This window comes from Talpa occidentalis, unplaced genomic scaffold, assembly GCF_014898055.3.
Source record: "Talpa occidentalis isolate TD23 unplaced genomic scaffold, MPIMG_talOcc4v2.1 talOcc4.10, whole genome shotgun sequence".
In the NCBI taxonomy this organism is placed as follows: Eukaryota; Metazoa; Chordata; class Mammalia; order Eulipotyphla; family Talpidae; genus Talpa; species Talpa occidentalis.
The window spans coordinates 58,629,181-58,644,644 of NW_023600993.1; positions in this window are offsets into that span (position 1 = coordinate 58,629,181).

Below are 15,464 nucleotides of genomic sequence, written 5' to 3' on the forward strand. Positions count from 1 at the left end.
TGTTTGGCTTATGATCCTTTTGAAAAGTTTGCTTTAAGCTAAGAATACTCTCTACATGCACAACTACAGCATTTTTCAAAGAATTTCAGGATATTCACAGGTCTGTTAAAGCACCATTTATATGTCAATAGGCGTGCCACACCTCAGATGAGGGACTGAGACTGCTGTTGAGAGAATTCAGATATATTGGAGGTCAAGCTAATTCCAGTGAAGTAGAAGCAAAAGGAGACAGGTCAGAATCACATGTCGACATCTGATGGGCCATTATGAGTTCAGATTTAAACTGTCATTCTTTCCAGGTTTTATCTATTATAAATAGTTCTGCAATAAACATAGTGTACGGGTTCTCCTTTGAATTACTGTTTTTGTGTCCTTTGGGTAGATCCCTAGTAGTGGAATTGCTATATCATATGGTAGCTCCATTTTTAGTAGACTGAGGAACCTCCAGACACCCAAATGCCCAAAAATAGATGACTGGATCAAGAAGATGTAGTGTATATACACAATGGAATATTATTCAGCAATCAAAAAAGATAAACTCATGCTATTCACAGCAATGTGGATGGAGCTAGAAGGAATCATGCTCAGTGAAATAAGCCAGAAGGAAAAAGAAAAATATCAGATGGTTTCACTTATAACAGGAATATAGGGGAACCAAATAAAACATCAGTGTAAAAAAATAATAATAACAGTACAAAACACAATAAAGCGAAAACAGACAATTGTAAACCAGAGACATACTGCACGGGAGGAGGCGTGAGAGGGAGGGAGGGAGGAGCACAGGGGACTGTGGTGATGGTGCATGGGTGCCTTGGGGAAGGAAATTCTATAGGGACTCAATCTGAGGGGGTGGGGGGCAGCAAACATCGTCTAAAAAATGTAAAAAATGATAAACGTTAAAATAAAAAAAAAATAAATGAACTGTCATTCTTCCTTCATGAGAGACCAGTGTTCATACAACTTTGAGACCCTGTGGAACTTCTGATCCCATGGACCAAATCTGACAAGAACCTCAGCTCACTCCCCTTCCTCACAGTGACCTGAGGTACAGGGAGCCCAAAAACAATCTCAGGAAGACTGAATCCCAGAATAAGCTGATGCCTAATAACTCTAAACGGGGTCACTTAACAGTTTAGAATCTGAGGAAACTGGAAAATGGGTAAGTGAATAAAGTCTCCTGAGAGAACAGAACAAAAATGCCATCCAGGACAGTGAGGCTGCCACACTGCTACATTCTCACTGTTCTTTATGCCATACTGACCATAACAGATCCTGGGTGATGTGCTCTTGCCCAAACATCCCTAACCATCATGTTGCAATTTTCTTTTTTGCTTTTATAATGATTCTGGATCTTTTGTTTTATTTATTTTCTAATCTAAAATAATGTATTTATTTCCCCTCAACCAAAAAATCCATATCCATACGCCATCTACCTCTGTCCCCGAACCTTTCTACCCTTTCCTCTATTCCCTCTGGTAACCATTCTTTTTGTTGAGTTCAAATATTTATTATTCTTCTATTGTTTGCATCTAATGGGGGGGTATTTTTATTCTGCTGATGAATGGAACCATATGAAATTTGTCTTTTACTTTTTTTTTAACTTTTTTTTAATATTTATTCATTTTAATACAAGAGCTGGGGTACAGGCCAGAGGTGCGGGAGGGTGAGAGGATTCATCAGAGACAGAGCACGGAGCAAAACAGGCAGAAGGACTAAAGTACACTGCTGAGGGGAGCAGCGGGTGAGAGAGGACAGGTCTGCCATGCCATGTGGAAATCTCCATGGCTGGCCGGGAATTGAACCCGCACTGCAGAGGCTGTGAACAGCTTCACAGCACTATGCTCAACCCTCTGTGCCACCGGGGAAGCCCTTGTCTTTTACTTTTTGACTGATTTCACTCAAAATAATTACCCCAAGTTCCATCCATTTTGTCCCAAATCCCACTCTTTTCATCTTTCTTCACAGCTATGTAATATTTCATTGAATATATGCTCCACAGTTGTTCTGTTGCTTTATCTGTTGAAGGGTATTTTGGTTCCATGATTTGGCAATTGTAAAAAATGTTGCAGTATATATAGGTGTAGATATTTTCATATTAGATTTTTCATGTTATTGGGACAAATATCTAATAGTGATATTGCTAGATCAAATGGAGTTTCCATTTTTATTTTTTTGAGAATTCTCTATACCATTTTCTGTCACCTTGTGGGGTGGCAGCATTGGGAGCAGCACTAGACAAAGGAAAGACAACTCAAAGTCTAAGCAGAGAGATAGTGTCTTAAAGACTTAAAGGGGCTTGCACCTCTAGAGAAGGAGGGCCTATTTCCTTGGGCCAGTCTCACATTTATTGGGTATCAGATTCAGGGAAGATGGGCAAGTACATGGAAGAATGTGTGGTGGAACGTGCATGGTGGGCATGTGGATTGGAAATGCATAATTGTCTGGCACAAAATCATGGGGAGTGAATAGGAGTTCTTGCCTGGAGGGCACCATTGTTGCTGCTGATTAAAACATCCTATCTCTAGTCCCTGTTTACACTTAACTTCCTGTAAAGGTAGTCTAGCAGGTTATGGTAATCTGGCCATAATATCTGCCTGCTGTTTTCAGCAGATATCCTCATATCAAGACCTTTGTTCTGGTGAGAGGACCCCTGCCTGGCTGCATTTTAGTTTGAACAGCAGGAACTCTGGGTGCCATGACACTATCCCTAGAACAAGGGGGTGCTGGGGAATCCAGTTTTCCACAGGGGCTGTACAAGCTTTCTCCCACCAACAGTAGATGAAAATTACTTTTTCACCACATCCTCACTGGCATTTATTAATTCCATTCTTTTTAATATGGGCCATGCTCAAAGGGGTGAAATGGTATCTTAGTGTGGTTTGGATTTGCATTTATCTTATAATAAGTAATGTTGAACATTTTTTCATATGTCTATAGGCTATCTGAATGTCTTCTTTAGAGAAGTGTCAATTGAGGTCCTTTGCCCCCTGGGCTTTAAATTCTGTTCCATTGGTATGAGTTTCTATTTTGTGCCAGTACCAAACTATTTTGATTACTGGAAGTTGGATCAACATGGCGGCGAGGGAATGGTGTAAGACCTCCCATAAAAAAAAAAAAAAAAAAAGTTAATAGGGAGGAAAAGTGGCAGGTCTCTGTGAGAACAGGGGCATGGAAGATAAACGGGAGACTCTGTAAACGGGAGACTCTGGCAAACTGCCCAAAGAAGAAAGTTGCCATAAAAGAGGTCTAGAAGGGAGGAAAGCTCAGAACCCTGTTCCCCTTCCCCACCCACAAAGTCAGCACTCTCTGACCAATGGAAAGGAGAAAAAAAAAAAAAAAAACAACAACTTAAAACAACCAACAAGAACAAATTACGCATCAAGCAGGACTATGAGTGGAAAGGAACTATTTCAGCCACTGCACCCTGTGAACTGGAACTGTGGAGAATCCTGCAGGAATCACCCCGGAGGTGAGCGAATGGCTCCAGGCACCATTAGAGAAAAACAAAGACTCCCAGGAGACCTACAAAAAGCCCAAGTCCAGCAGGTAAGCTTGTGCGGAAAAGCAGCATGCTAGAAAAGCATATGCGGATTGCGGCTGCCCTGGTCCCCGCTCCTGCGACCTAGGCTTGTGGGGAGACACGCGGGACCCCTCATTGAGGTGAATGTCCCTCACTGAGTAATCAAAAACCAGATGCCCAAACATGGAAGCGGAGAGCAAAAGGCGCCATTTCTGCAGACACTGAACTGGGCTACAGCAGGGCTTTGGAACTGAGACCTGGGGCACGAAATTTGGGGAGCGGGATCCCCACAACGGTGGGACACAGGGCAGACACAGCACCCCCACCCCTTGAGGCTCTCCACGCCACTCCCACTCTGTACCCCTGGACCCACGGGGTAAAAATACAGTTCCTGAAGGACACTAGGAAAGATCTCTGGTGCCACGTAGTGACCAGGAAAAAAATCACCAACACCCTATACTTGGAAACCAAGGATCCCAAAAACACCCTCCCTCAGGCGCTGAGATAGGGTGGGCCACACAAACCTGGGTAAGGAGGGAAATAAGGCATGGAGCAAGACCCCATCCTGGAACTGAGAGCCAGGGGCAGGATCCGGACTGTGGGACCAGCCATAGCAGCGGGCACTACACAGGGTGACAGCCAGCATTTTGGATCTGATAGCCCTGAAACTGAGACCTAGAGTGCAGAATTCAGGGTGTGGGATCCATACAGCTGCGGGCACAACACCAGGTGAACACGGGGAAGACAGAGCACCCAGCTTGAATAATAGCCCCTGTGTTGAGGTGCTCCCCTCCACCCCCCCTTCTCTCTACTCAGAACCACTGGGAAAAAGCACAGGTCAGCAAGTATGGGTCTCTGGAGCCACCTCGTGACCAGAACAAAATCACCAACTAGCTGACTCCCTGTTGGAACTGAGTAAATACAGAGGGAGGGAACTTTAAGGGACAGAGCCCAGCAACACAGCATCAGCACCCTGGTGGAGTTTTGGCCTACCAGTGCTGGTCTCAGTCTGGTAAACAGTTTCCGACACCCCTAAAGGAGCACTCCAGAGAGATGCCCGCAAACACCAGTGGCACAATGTCCCAACGCATAGAACTAATTAGAAAGCAAACAACAGGGAGAAGAAAAAATATAAATAACCAAGCAAGCCAGCAGGAGGACACATCACAAAAAGAAATACAGTCACTGGAGCTCAACAATGAGATGGAAGAACTTCTTGGCCTATCAGAGAATTAATAATCATCCTGATTAAAAAGCAGAAAGAAAACAAAAAGGAAAAAAAAATGATTTGAGACAAATAATCACTGAACTGAAGAATGAAATTGAGACCTTAAGAAAGGAAAGAAATGCAGGAGATAAAAAGATTACTAGAGGAGATAAAGAACTCTGGGAAAAGCAATGAAAACAGAATCGATGAAATGGAAGAAAGGATCAGTACTATGGAAGATACAGAAATAAAAAGAGCCAAAAGGGAAAAGGAGAGAGAAGTCCAAACTATTTTGATTACTGTTGCTGTGTAATGTAGTTTGAAATCAGGAGGTGTGTGATGCCTCCATATTTATTCTTTTCTTTCAATATTGTTTTAGTTATTTAGGGCCTTTTGTGGTACCATGTAAATTTGATAATAATGTCATTAGTGTTTTAATATGGATTGTATTAAATCTGTAAATTGCTTTGGGTAGTATGGCTATTTTAATGATGTTAATTCTTCCTACCCATGAGCTTGGGATATCTTTCCATTTATTTGTGACTTATTTCCTCTAATAGAGTTTTATAGTTTTCATTATATAGATCCTTCACCTTCTTTGTTAAGTTTATTCCCAAATATTTAATTCTTTTGACATGATTGTAAAATGCAACTGTATTCTTTATTTCCCTTTTTTCCTGATACATTTTTGCATATAGAAATGACACTGATTTTTGCATGTTGATTTTATATCCTGCCACCTTACTGTATTTATTTATAATTTCTAGAAGTTTTTTGTAGAGTCTTTTGGTTTCTCAAAGTATATTAGGATGTCATCTGTGACTAGTGACAATTTCAGTTCTTTTCCAATTTGCATTCCTTTCATGTTTGGTTTTGTTTTTTGTTTTGTTTTCTGTTTTTTGGGGTTTTTTTGCCTTATTGCTTCAGGTAGGACTTCCAGGACTGTGTTGAATAACAACAGTGGTAGTGGACATCCCTGTCTTTTTCCTGATTTTAGTGGGAATGTTTTCAGTTTTTCACCACTGAGTTTGTTATTGGCTGTGAGTTTGTCAAGCCTATTTGATCATGGTGGATGATTCTCTCGATATTTGCTGTATTTGGTTTGCAAGGATTTTGTTGAGAATTTTTACATCACACTCATTAGAGATATTGATCTATACTTCTCCTATTTTGTACCATCTTTGGTTTTGGGTCAGGGTAATGTTGCCTCTTAAAATGTATTGGGGAGATATCTTCCTTCTTCAATACTTTTGGAGAGTGTGAGTAGGGAAGTATTAGATCTTCTGTATAGATTTGGTAGACTCATTGGTGAAACTATCTGGTCTTAGGCTTTTGTTCTTAGGGAAGCTTTTTATTCTTTTAAATTACGTATTTTTGATTGGACTGTTTAAGCTAAATTTCATCCTGGTTCAATCTTGAAAGGTTGATTGAAACTAGGAACTTGCCTGTTTCTTCCAGGTTGTCCAAATGTTTGCATAGAGGCTTTTATAAAGGTTCTGATAATCCTGTGAATTTCTTCAATATTTGTTATAATTTCTCTTCTTTCCTTTGTGATTCCACTAATTTGGGTTTTCTTTTCAATTTTGTTCATTTGTTCGAAGAATCAATTCTTGGTTTCACTGGGTTTTTTTGACTGTCTTTTTCTATTTCTTTTATTTCTGCTCTAATTTTTATTATTTATAGACTTCTATTGATTTTTGGATTATTTTGTTGCCCTTTTTCTAGTTTCTTTAACAGCAGAGTTACATTGTTAAATTGATTTTTGTTTGTTTGTTTGTATTTTTATGTGGGCCTGTATTGCAATGAATTTCTCATGCAGTGTTGCTTTAAAGCTTCCCATAGCACCTGGTGGCTTGTTTCTCCATTGTTGTAGATATTTTTTATCTCTTCTTTGATTTCTTTGTTGACCCAAAAGTTGTTCTAAAACATTTTATTTATTCTCCACATACAATGGTTTGTTCCAGTAGTCCTTCAATGTTTTAATTTCTAGCTTATAGTATTATGGTTTGTGAAGACGTATGGTATATTTTCTATTTTTGTATATTTTCTCAGGCTTGTTTTATGTCCTAGTATGTGATATATTATTGAAAATGCCCCTTGTACATTGGAGAAGAAAATGTACTCATAGCTTGTGGGGGGGGCAGTGTAAATGTCCAGTAAATCCATCTAATCTAATACTACATTTAAGATATTTATTTCTTTGTTAATTTTCTATATGGATGATCTATCCCTTTGTGTCAGTGGTATAATGAAGTCTCCAACAACAGTATAAATATTAATAAAACTTATATCTTCATAGTGAGTTGTTCTCTTGATCATTATACCATGCCTAACTTTGTTCTTGATTACCTTTTTCTTGTTGAAAATCTAGCTGATTGGGTATAAGAATATCAGTTTCTGATTTCTCTCTGAGTTATTGGGATGCATGACCTTATTCCAGCCTGTTATTTTAGTTAGTGTGTGTTTTCTCTCTCTCTCTCTCTCTCTCTCTCTCTCTCTCTCTCTTGGTTTTAAATGTGTCTCTTGTAATGAAAATATTCATGACTGGAATTTTTTTTTTTAACCTACATTGTTAGCCTGTGATTAGGCTTCTTATTGATAAAGACCATTTACATTTAGGATGATTATTCATCCTGTTCATTTCGTTATTTTGTTTTTGATCTTTGATTGTTTTATTTTTCTGTTGTTTCTTTTTCTCTTTGTTTCTCTTTATTCTTTCTGAATGGCTTTCCTTAGCATTTCAATTTCTTTCCTTCTTCATTTGTCTATTCTGGATGTTTTGTTGATGGCTACCATGGGGGTTTTACTTAAATTCCTAAGTTTTAGTTCCTTTATGATCTGGTGTCTTCTCTCTGACATCTAACATTTTAGTGCCACAGATTTGCCCCCCCCCCCACACACACATACACACACTTCACATTTGATGTTGTTAACTCATAGTATTCTTGCTTTTGGTACTCGTAATACATTGCTCTTGTCATTTTGCTAAGGAGTTTGTGCTTCACTTTTCCTATAGAAGAATTCTTTTTAATATTACTTGAAGAGTGGGTCTGGTGATGGCAAACTCCATTAGTTTAGTTTGTCTGAGAAAACTTCATACTTAAATGATAATTGTGCAGTATAGAGAATTCTTAGCTAACAGTTCTTGTGTTTGTTTTTTTTTTTTATTTTTTAGGATTGTGATACTTCCTTCTACCCTCTTCTTGCCTGGAGAGTGTTTGGATTGAAATCTGAGGGAAATCTTAATTTGGGAATCCTTATACATGTATTTTTTTCCCTTGCTTCCTGCAATTTTTTTTGTCTTTGATTTTTGATAGTGTGACAATGATGTCTCTGGGTAGTTGCTAAACTTCCATATTTAATTTGTTCTGTAGGTTTGGGAAATTCTCATTTATCATTTTTTTTAATAAGGCTTCTACTCCTATTTAATTTTGTTTCCCTTCTGGGAGTCTGATCATTCATAGGTTTCCTCTTCTAATTGAGTCTAATATTTCTCATAGAGTTTCATTATTTTTCCTCTGTCTTGACTCTCTCTTCTTCCAAATAGGTAATTTGCTCATTTGAGTCTTCTACTGCTGAAATTGTTTCTTTGGCCATTTTTATTCTATTTAATGCACTTTCTAAGTTTGTCTGCATTTCATTCAGAATCTCTTTTCTTTGATCTTTTTTATGTATTCATTCTCTTAGTGAAGAACTCTATTTCTAAATCTCCTTTCTGAGATCTTATATCTGCCTTTGATTGAACTTTCAATATTTTATTTAACCTTTTTAATACTTTTGTTTTAAAATTGTTGTCTAATAGTTTCTCTATTTGCAATTTGACATTTGTCCCAGGACTTCTTTCCTTTTCATTTTGTTTTTCCATATTGTGTTGAGATGTTCCTTGCTTCCTGGGCATGTGCATTGCCTTATTATATAGCTATTTGTGCATATATATGTGATTGGGGGTACTGGGGGGTTATCTTCATCCTTTTCTTAGTTTACCTTCATGCGGAGTGAACATAGGAGGGGTGTCTAAGGCTTTAATACTTGATCTTGGTTTCAGGAGTGACGTTAGTCACCTCTGCCTCTTAGTATGTTCTATAGTAAGCTGCATTCTGTGCTTAGGTTAGCTTCACTTCCCACCTTCCCACTGTTCTTTCCTCATGAGAGTTGTGATCTATGAATCTTAGGTGTCCCAGTGTGAAGGGAAATATCCAGGTCTCTAGGCTCACACTCTGGGAATAATTTGCTCTTGGCTCAAAGGCAGTGTGTGTGTAGCGGGAACATGTGTCTACATAACACTATGGCTGACCAAAATGGCTGTGGCTGCTCCACCCTTGCCTCAGCTGCTTCTATTCCAGGACTGGGAAGTTGAGGCACCCTTGGTTTTCCTCCTGAGAGGATTTGTGAGTTTGCTCTAAAGTCTCGCTTTCTGGTCTCACTTATTGTGGAGTCTGGTGTGTCTCCACCTGGCTTTTCTTTGATCTCATCTGTCATGAGGGAGAGGTGGAAGATTTTAGTGGGCACACTGCCCCAATTTTTGTTTTCCCAGTTTCCATGGTCATAGTCTGCTGAGTTCCCACTATCCTGTGTTGGGTCCAGGCCCACACTTGTGTGAGGAAAATTTCTCCAAGGAATTTCACAATGTCCTGTGTTTCCCTTGGCATGGAAGTCTACCCTCAGCCCAGACATGGTCCCCTTTTTCTCCTCCTATCCTTTTGCCTCAGCAGCCACCAACCTTATTTGTTGAGCTCTCTGAGAATGGCCTGGGGCTGTATAGCTGGTTGGAAGCATCTGGATTTTCCTAGGAACACATGTCAGTCTTTCTCAATATTGTTTTCAAGGGAGAGGGGAGTCCAGTTTATTTATTCCACCATGTTGTGGGTAGAGTCTGCACAAAGCAAAATGTAACAGTGTTGGATACCATATCTTATAAAGAATTGAGAAAACAGTCTTTTTTTAGAGGGGATTTAAGGAGATCCAAATTATCATCTTCAACTATTCATAGGATTAGCACATGGGAAAAAAAAAAAAAAACTACTTATGAATTGTTCCAGAATACAGACTTTGGGTTTATAGTCTTAAGTTAGATTTTTAGTTTTCCCCTAGAAAAAAGTTTACAGCAATTATAGTTGTCCCCAAATCATTAATAAAGTGCTACTAATTTTCTTGTTAATACAATAAAAAGTAATTTGAGCACTGTTGTTTCATTTACTTGTCAAAATAGTTATATAAGGAAAGTAGCCTTGATCTACATCCCTCTACTCCCCTAAAGGAATAGTAAAGGAGAAGGAGTGGGTGTGTGGTTTACAAGAACATGTTGGCCGGGGGTGTGAGTCTTCTCTGTAGATGTTTCTTTCACACATAGCTGTTGACAACTTAAGGCACCTAGAAGTCATGATTTATCTCCTTAGTAATTTATTTAGCTTAATTTTTTTTTTAAATTTTAAGGAAAATTTAATTATTCAGTCTAACAACTGTTTAAAAACAATTATTTTATTTTTTAATATTTTATTTTATATAATTCTTACATCATTTTTCATCTTTGCACAATGTATGCATTTTCATTGTGTTTATATTCCCCATACAATTGCACCCCCCCTTATTTTGACTCTAGTCCTTCCTCTCCCCGCCTCTCTCTCCCCCCCCCCAACCCCATAGTGTGTCTCTGGTTTATAGTTGCTTGTTGATTTTGATTTTTACTTTGTATTGATTAGTCTTTTTCCTGGTCTCTTATTTAAGTTTTCTGAATTCCTGCTATGAGTGAGACCATCCGGTATTTTTCTTTTTCTTTCTGACTTATTTCGCTGAGCATGATCCCTTCTAGCTCCATCCATGTTGCTGCAAATTGTATGTGATTAACTTTTTTGATTGCTGAGTATTATTCCATTGTGTATATGTACCACATCTTCTTGATCCAGTCATCTACTTTTGGGCATTTGGGTTGTTTCCATAGCTTAGCTATTGTAAATAGTGCTGCTATAAACATAGGCGTGCAGGTGCCCTTTGGAATTACTGTTTCTGTGTCATTTGGGTAAACACCTAGGAGTGGAATTGCTGGATCATATGGAAGCTCTATGTTTGGTAGGTCAAGAAATCTCCACACAGCTCTCTATAGTGGTTGGATCAGTTTTCACTCCCACCAGCAGTGCAGGAGAGTTCCTTTTTCTCCACAACCTCGCCAACATTTGTTGTTGGTAGTTTTTTTTTAATATGTGCCATTCTCACTGATATAAGATGGTATCTCATTGTAGTTTTGATTTGCATTTCCCTGATTACAACTGATGTTGAACTTTTTTTTATATGCCTATTGGCCATTTGCATTTCCTCTTCAGAAAAGTTTCTTTTTAGTTCTTCTGCCCATTTTTTGACTGTAATGTTTAGTTTGTTTTGTTTTTGTTGAGTCTCATCAGCTCTTTGTAGATTTTTGTGATCAGTCCTTTATCATTAGTGTTGTGTGCAAAATTTTTCTCCCAGTCGGTAGGGTTTCTCTTTGTAAAAACAATTATTTTAAAACTATCACTGTGCACACTTTTTTCATGTATACATGATAAGGCAGAATGTTATTGAGAGTTTCCAAGATGCTACATGTTTATGTATAATATTCACATGTATTATATTGTCTGAGAATAAGAATGTATCTTTTGACACAGTGACAAGTTCTGCTGTTATTATAGATATTATATGGAAAGGGAACTGTACTAACTGTACTAACAGTTTTCTTGAGAGCTTAGTATCTCGTACTTTTCAGAGCTAGTTAACAAATTAAGAAAACCCCAGGCATTTAGGAGGTAGTGAAGTATTTCTGGGTGAAACCACTAAGTCACTCTAAGGAAGCAGTGACAAGTTTACCTTGAGTGTGGGGAGAGTATGTGGGGTATGGGAGTATGATGAGAAAGGCTGTGATTTAAAGTGAGTGTCTTTTCTACTAAAATTTGGAGTCATAATAAAGTGCTGCTTCCTTCAATGATGTGCTGTGGTAATATGGCAGGAAAGAACTGAAGAAAGCTGGCCATTAATGAAACTTGCTCTAGGGTATAGACACAGAAAGAAGAAAACATGTCTTCATTTTATTTATGTTATGGTGTTTCCATAGAACTTGATGTCATTGTGAAACAGGGCAAACTTTGGGTTTGATTGATCAGGGATGATGTAGTTGGTGAGTCCTAAAACACACACTTTAGAGTGCAATGCACACAGAAAGAAACTACAATAAAATGATTTATTTATATAGAGAGCAAGAAAAGGGGGAGCTTAGAGAGGGAAAAATGTACAGGCTGGCACATGTTCAGCTGTAACCTGTCCTACCCAGATAGCTTCAGCTAAGCAGAGGCCAGAGTATACCAGGAGCTGCAGGTGTAAATGAAGCCGTCTGTCTGCAGAAGTGGGGGCCTAACAGAAATGGTATCTTGGAACACCATGTGGAGAAAAAGGATTGGCCAGCCTCTTTTTTAAGTCCACATGGTAGCACTCCTCCAGCCATAGCCCCAGCAGTCTTCATTCGGAAAGCCAAGGTTTGGAGTGAAGAGCCTCACCTTTCCCACTGAGCTAAAGGTTTCTGCCAGCAATTTTTGATAGAGTTTGTTGGAGGGGATGAGGAACTGGATCCCATAGCGGCAGTGTTTCCATGGCCCAGTGTAGAGTCAGGAAATGGACCACAGTGCAGGTTTTCTGATCCCATGCAGACCAGGTAAAGGAGGAGTCAGAGTCCTCAATGGTTTTTGCAGGTCTTTTATTGGGGTTCACCAGGCATATGGCAGGCAGAGGTGCTGGGGGGCCGGGAGACTGGCAGGCCTCCCAGCCCCCAGCAAGTCCTCACTCTATCTGGGCTCCCTGGTGTTCTCTGCTTCTGCTTCTTTGTTTCTCTCATCAGCTTCTCTTTTGGCTGCTGCTTTGGCTTCTACTGCTGCTGCTGGCGTCCCCGTGAGGCTGCCCTTAAAAGCACAGTCTTAGCTCAGCTGAATCCCGTCTACTTATACCCACACCCTATTCCAGGTGCCTGCCATCAGGCATGCATTCAGGACAAGGATCCATCATCTATCCTGACGGCAGAAGGGCAGAAAAGCCTGGTATTTTCTTTACCCTACAGTCCACCCCCTCAGGGTTTTCTGCCATACAGTCTATACATATATATACAATTTTCTAAGTAAGCAAACAAACAATGCAGCCATGGCCCACAAATTCATCAAATATAACAAAATACAATATAACAAAATACAACAGAACACAAATAAGTCCAGGCAGGGCACCAACCTAGTGCAAAAGACAATTATTGGTACCAGCAGATGAGCCACCAAATCTGCTGCCGAAGGCACTACTCATATGAGGGTAGGGAATCACTCACGACATCTTTCGCAACACGCCAGGAGCCGTCAGGCTTCCTGGCCTTCTCTGGCTGTAGTCTCGGCTACAAGCGGCACACAGCATCCACCCCCAGGATGCACTAGCTCTGGGATTGGCAATTTTATTCTGTTGGGGGTAATCGCCAACCCTCAGGGTTTCTGTCTGCAGTCACTCCAACACTTGGCTTTCATAGCCACCAATGCGACTCGCAGACCCCTGCACTCAGGCCAACCCACTGCACAAGCTCATGGGTCGGGGATCCAAACTCTGCATTCGGCTTGGGCTCCACCCCAAGCCACGTTCCCCACCCGTCCCCCAAGGACGGGTTTCTCAGCTCCTCACCCTCGCTCAAGAATGAGCAGGGCATCACCCACAGGTGATTTTACGAGACTCACAGTTCTTCAGCATACCCAGGCTGCTTAACAGCCGCTTAGGGCTTCTCAACTAAGCATCAGTACCAGCTTTTGCCTTCTTAGTTGGCTTTTCTCCTCCACCTGGCTGCTGGGCATACACAGGCTGCTTTTGGCCATCAAGGCTCACTGGCCACCCCCAGATTCTCAAAAAAAAAAACATAACCTGCCAAGGTCCTCCACCTTCTGGCGGAATTGTCAGTCCAAGTTCATCAGTTCATCAGTTGAAGTCCATTGGCCCTCTCCCTGCATCAGCACCAGCGAGCGCTGAATCTTGGTCCTCTCCTCCCTGACGATTCTGCTGCCTCAGTGGTCATTGGCCGGTCCTTTCGGGTGTCATGGGCTGGTCCTCTTGGGTGTCTCCTTCATGCCAGGTCCATCCTGCAGCTCCTGACCTTATCCACCTTCTGTGCTGCCATGGCACCTCCAGCGTCATCACAGGCAAACAGTCTGTTCTCCTTAGTCCCTCCAGGTCTTCGGAGGGCTCCAATACCCGTCTACATGGATCTTGCCCACTTACGCCAATTGTAAAGGCAGGAATAGTCACGGTGCAGGTTTTCTGATCCCATGCAGACCGGGTAAAGGAGGAGTCAGAGTCCTCAATGGTTTTTTGCAGGTCTTTTATTGGGGTTCACCAGGCATATGGCAGGCAGGGGTGCTGGGGGGCCGGGAGACTGGCAGGCCTCCCAGCCCCCAGCAAGACCTCACTCTATCTGGGCTCCCTGGTGTTCTCTGCTTCTGCTTCTTTGCTTCTCTCATCGGCTTCTTTCTCAGCTTCTCTTTCGGCTGCTGCTTCGGCTTCAACTGCTGCTGCTGGCGTCCCCGTGACGCCGCCCTTAAAAGCACAGTCTTAGCTCAGCTGAATCCCATCTACCTATGCCCACACCCTATTCCAGGTGCCCGCCATCAGGCATGCATTCAGGACAAGGATCCATCATCTATCCTGGCGGCGGAAGGGCAGAAAAACCTGATATTTTCTTTACCCTACACCCAGTGGGACAGGGGTACTACTGTCAGGGCACAAGGAAACTTCAGGGCAGGTGGCCATGAGCAGCAGCCATTGTGTCCCTCTAGTGGAAGGAAGACACAGGGCAGGATCTCTATGACTGGAGCAGACCGGTGGAGGAGTCCTGGAGCCCTCGGTTGCTTTTTCAGGCTTTTATTGGGATTTTACCAGGTACATGGTAGGCCGGGGTGCCGGGGGGCCAGGAGGCTGGCAGGCCTCCTAGCCCCCAGCGAATCTTCACTCTTTATTGGACTCTCCCGCATGTTCCCTCATGACATCTGTTTCTCCACTGGTTCTGTTCTCTCACTTGTACTCCTTCTTGTGGTTCTGCTTTTGGTAGTTCCACTACACAACGCTGCTCTTATAAGTCCCATCTGAGCCCAGGTGAACCCACATACGTAGTCCTACACCCTACTCCAGGTGCCCGCCATCAGGCATGCATGCAGGACCACAGATCCATCATTTATCCTAATGGAGGGAGGGGAGAAAAGCCAGAAAATTATTTACCCAACAGAACACATCGAACTAGCTCAGAGGTGGTTCCTCCAAGAATCTGAAACTTCTGGGGCTGCATCTAAGGTAACACTTCTTACTCCCCAACTTTGAGGCTATTCAGAAACTAATCCCATTTTCAGCTTCATCTATTTCTAAGCTCTGGAACATCCACAGTCTTTTTAATCCCTTTACCCTGTTTGTAAAATGGTTATTGGAGAATGAGACGAATTAGAGAACAGCATGGACGCATGTGGCTCAGGACTCTGCATGGAGTGGACTCTGGAAAGGAAACTTTTGGATGCTATTTGCTTGCTTTATTTCTATGTAGAACCCCTCAGCTTTCCATATTCTTTTTTTTTTTTTTTAAGATTTATTTATTATTTATACAAGCACTGGGTACAGCCAGAAGCATGGGAGGGTGAGAGAATTCACCAGAGTCAGAGCGGAGAGCAGAGCAGGCAGACTGATGAAGTACACTGCTGAGGGGAGCAGCCAGCAGCA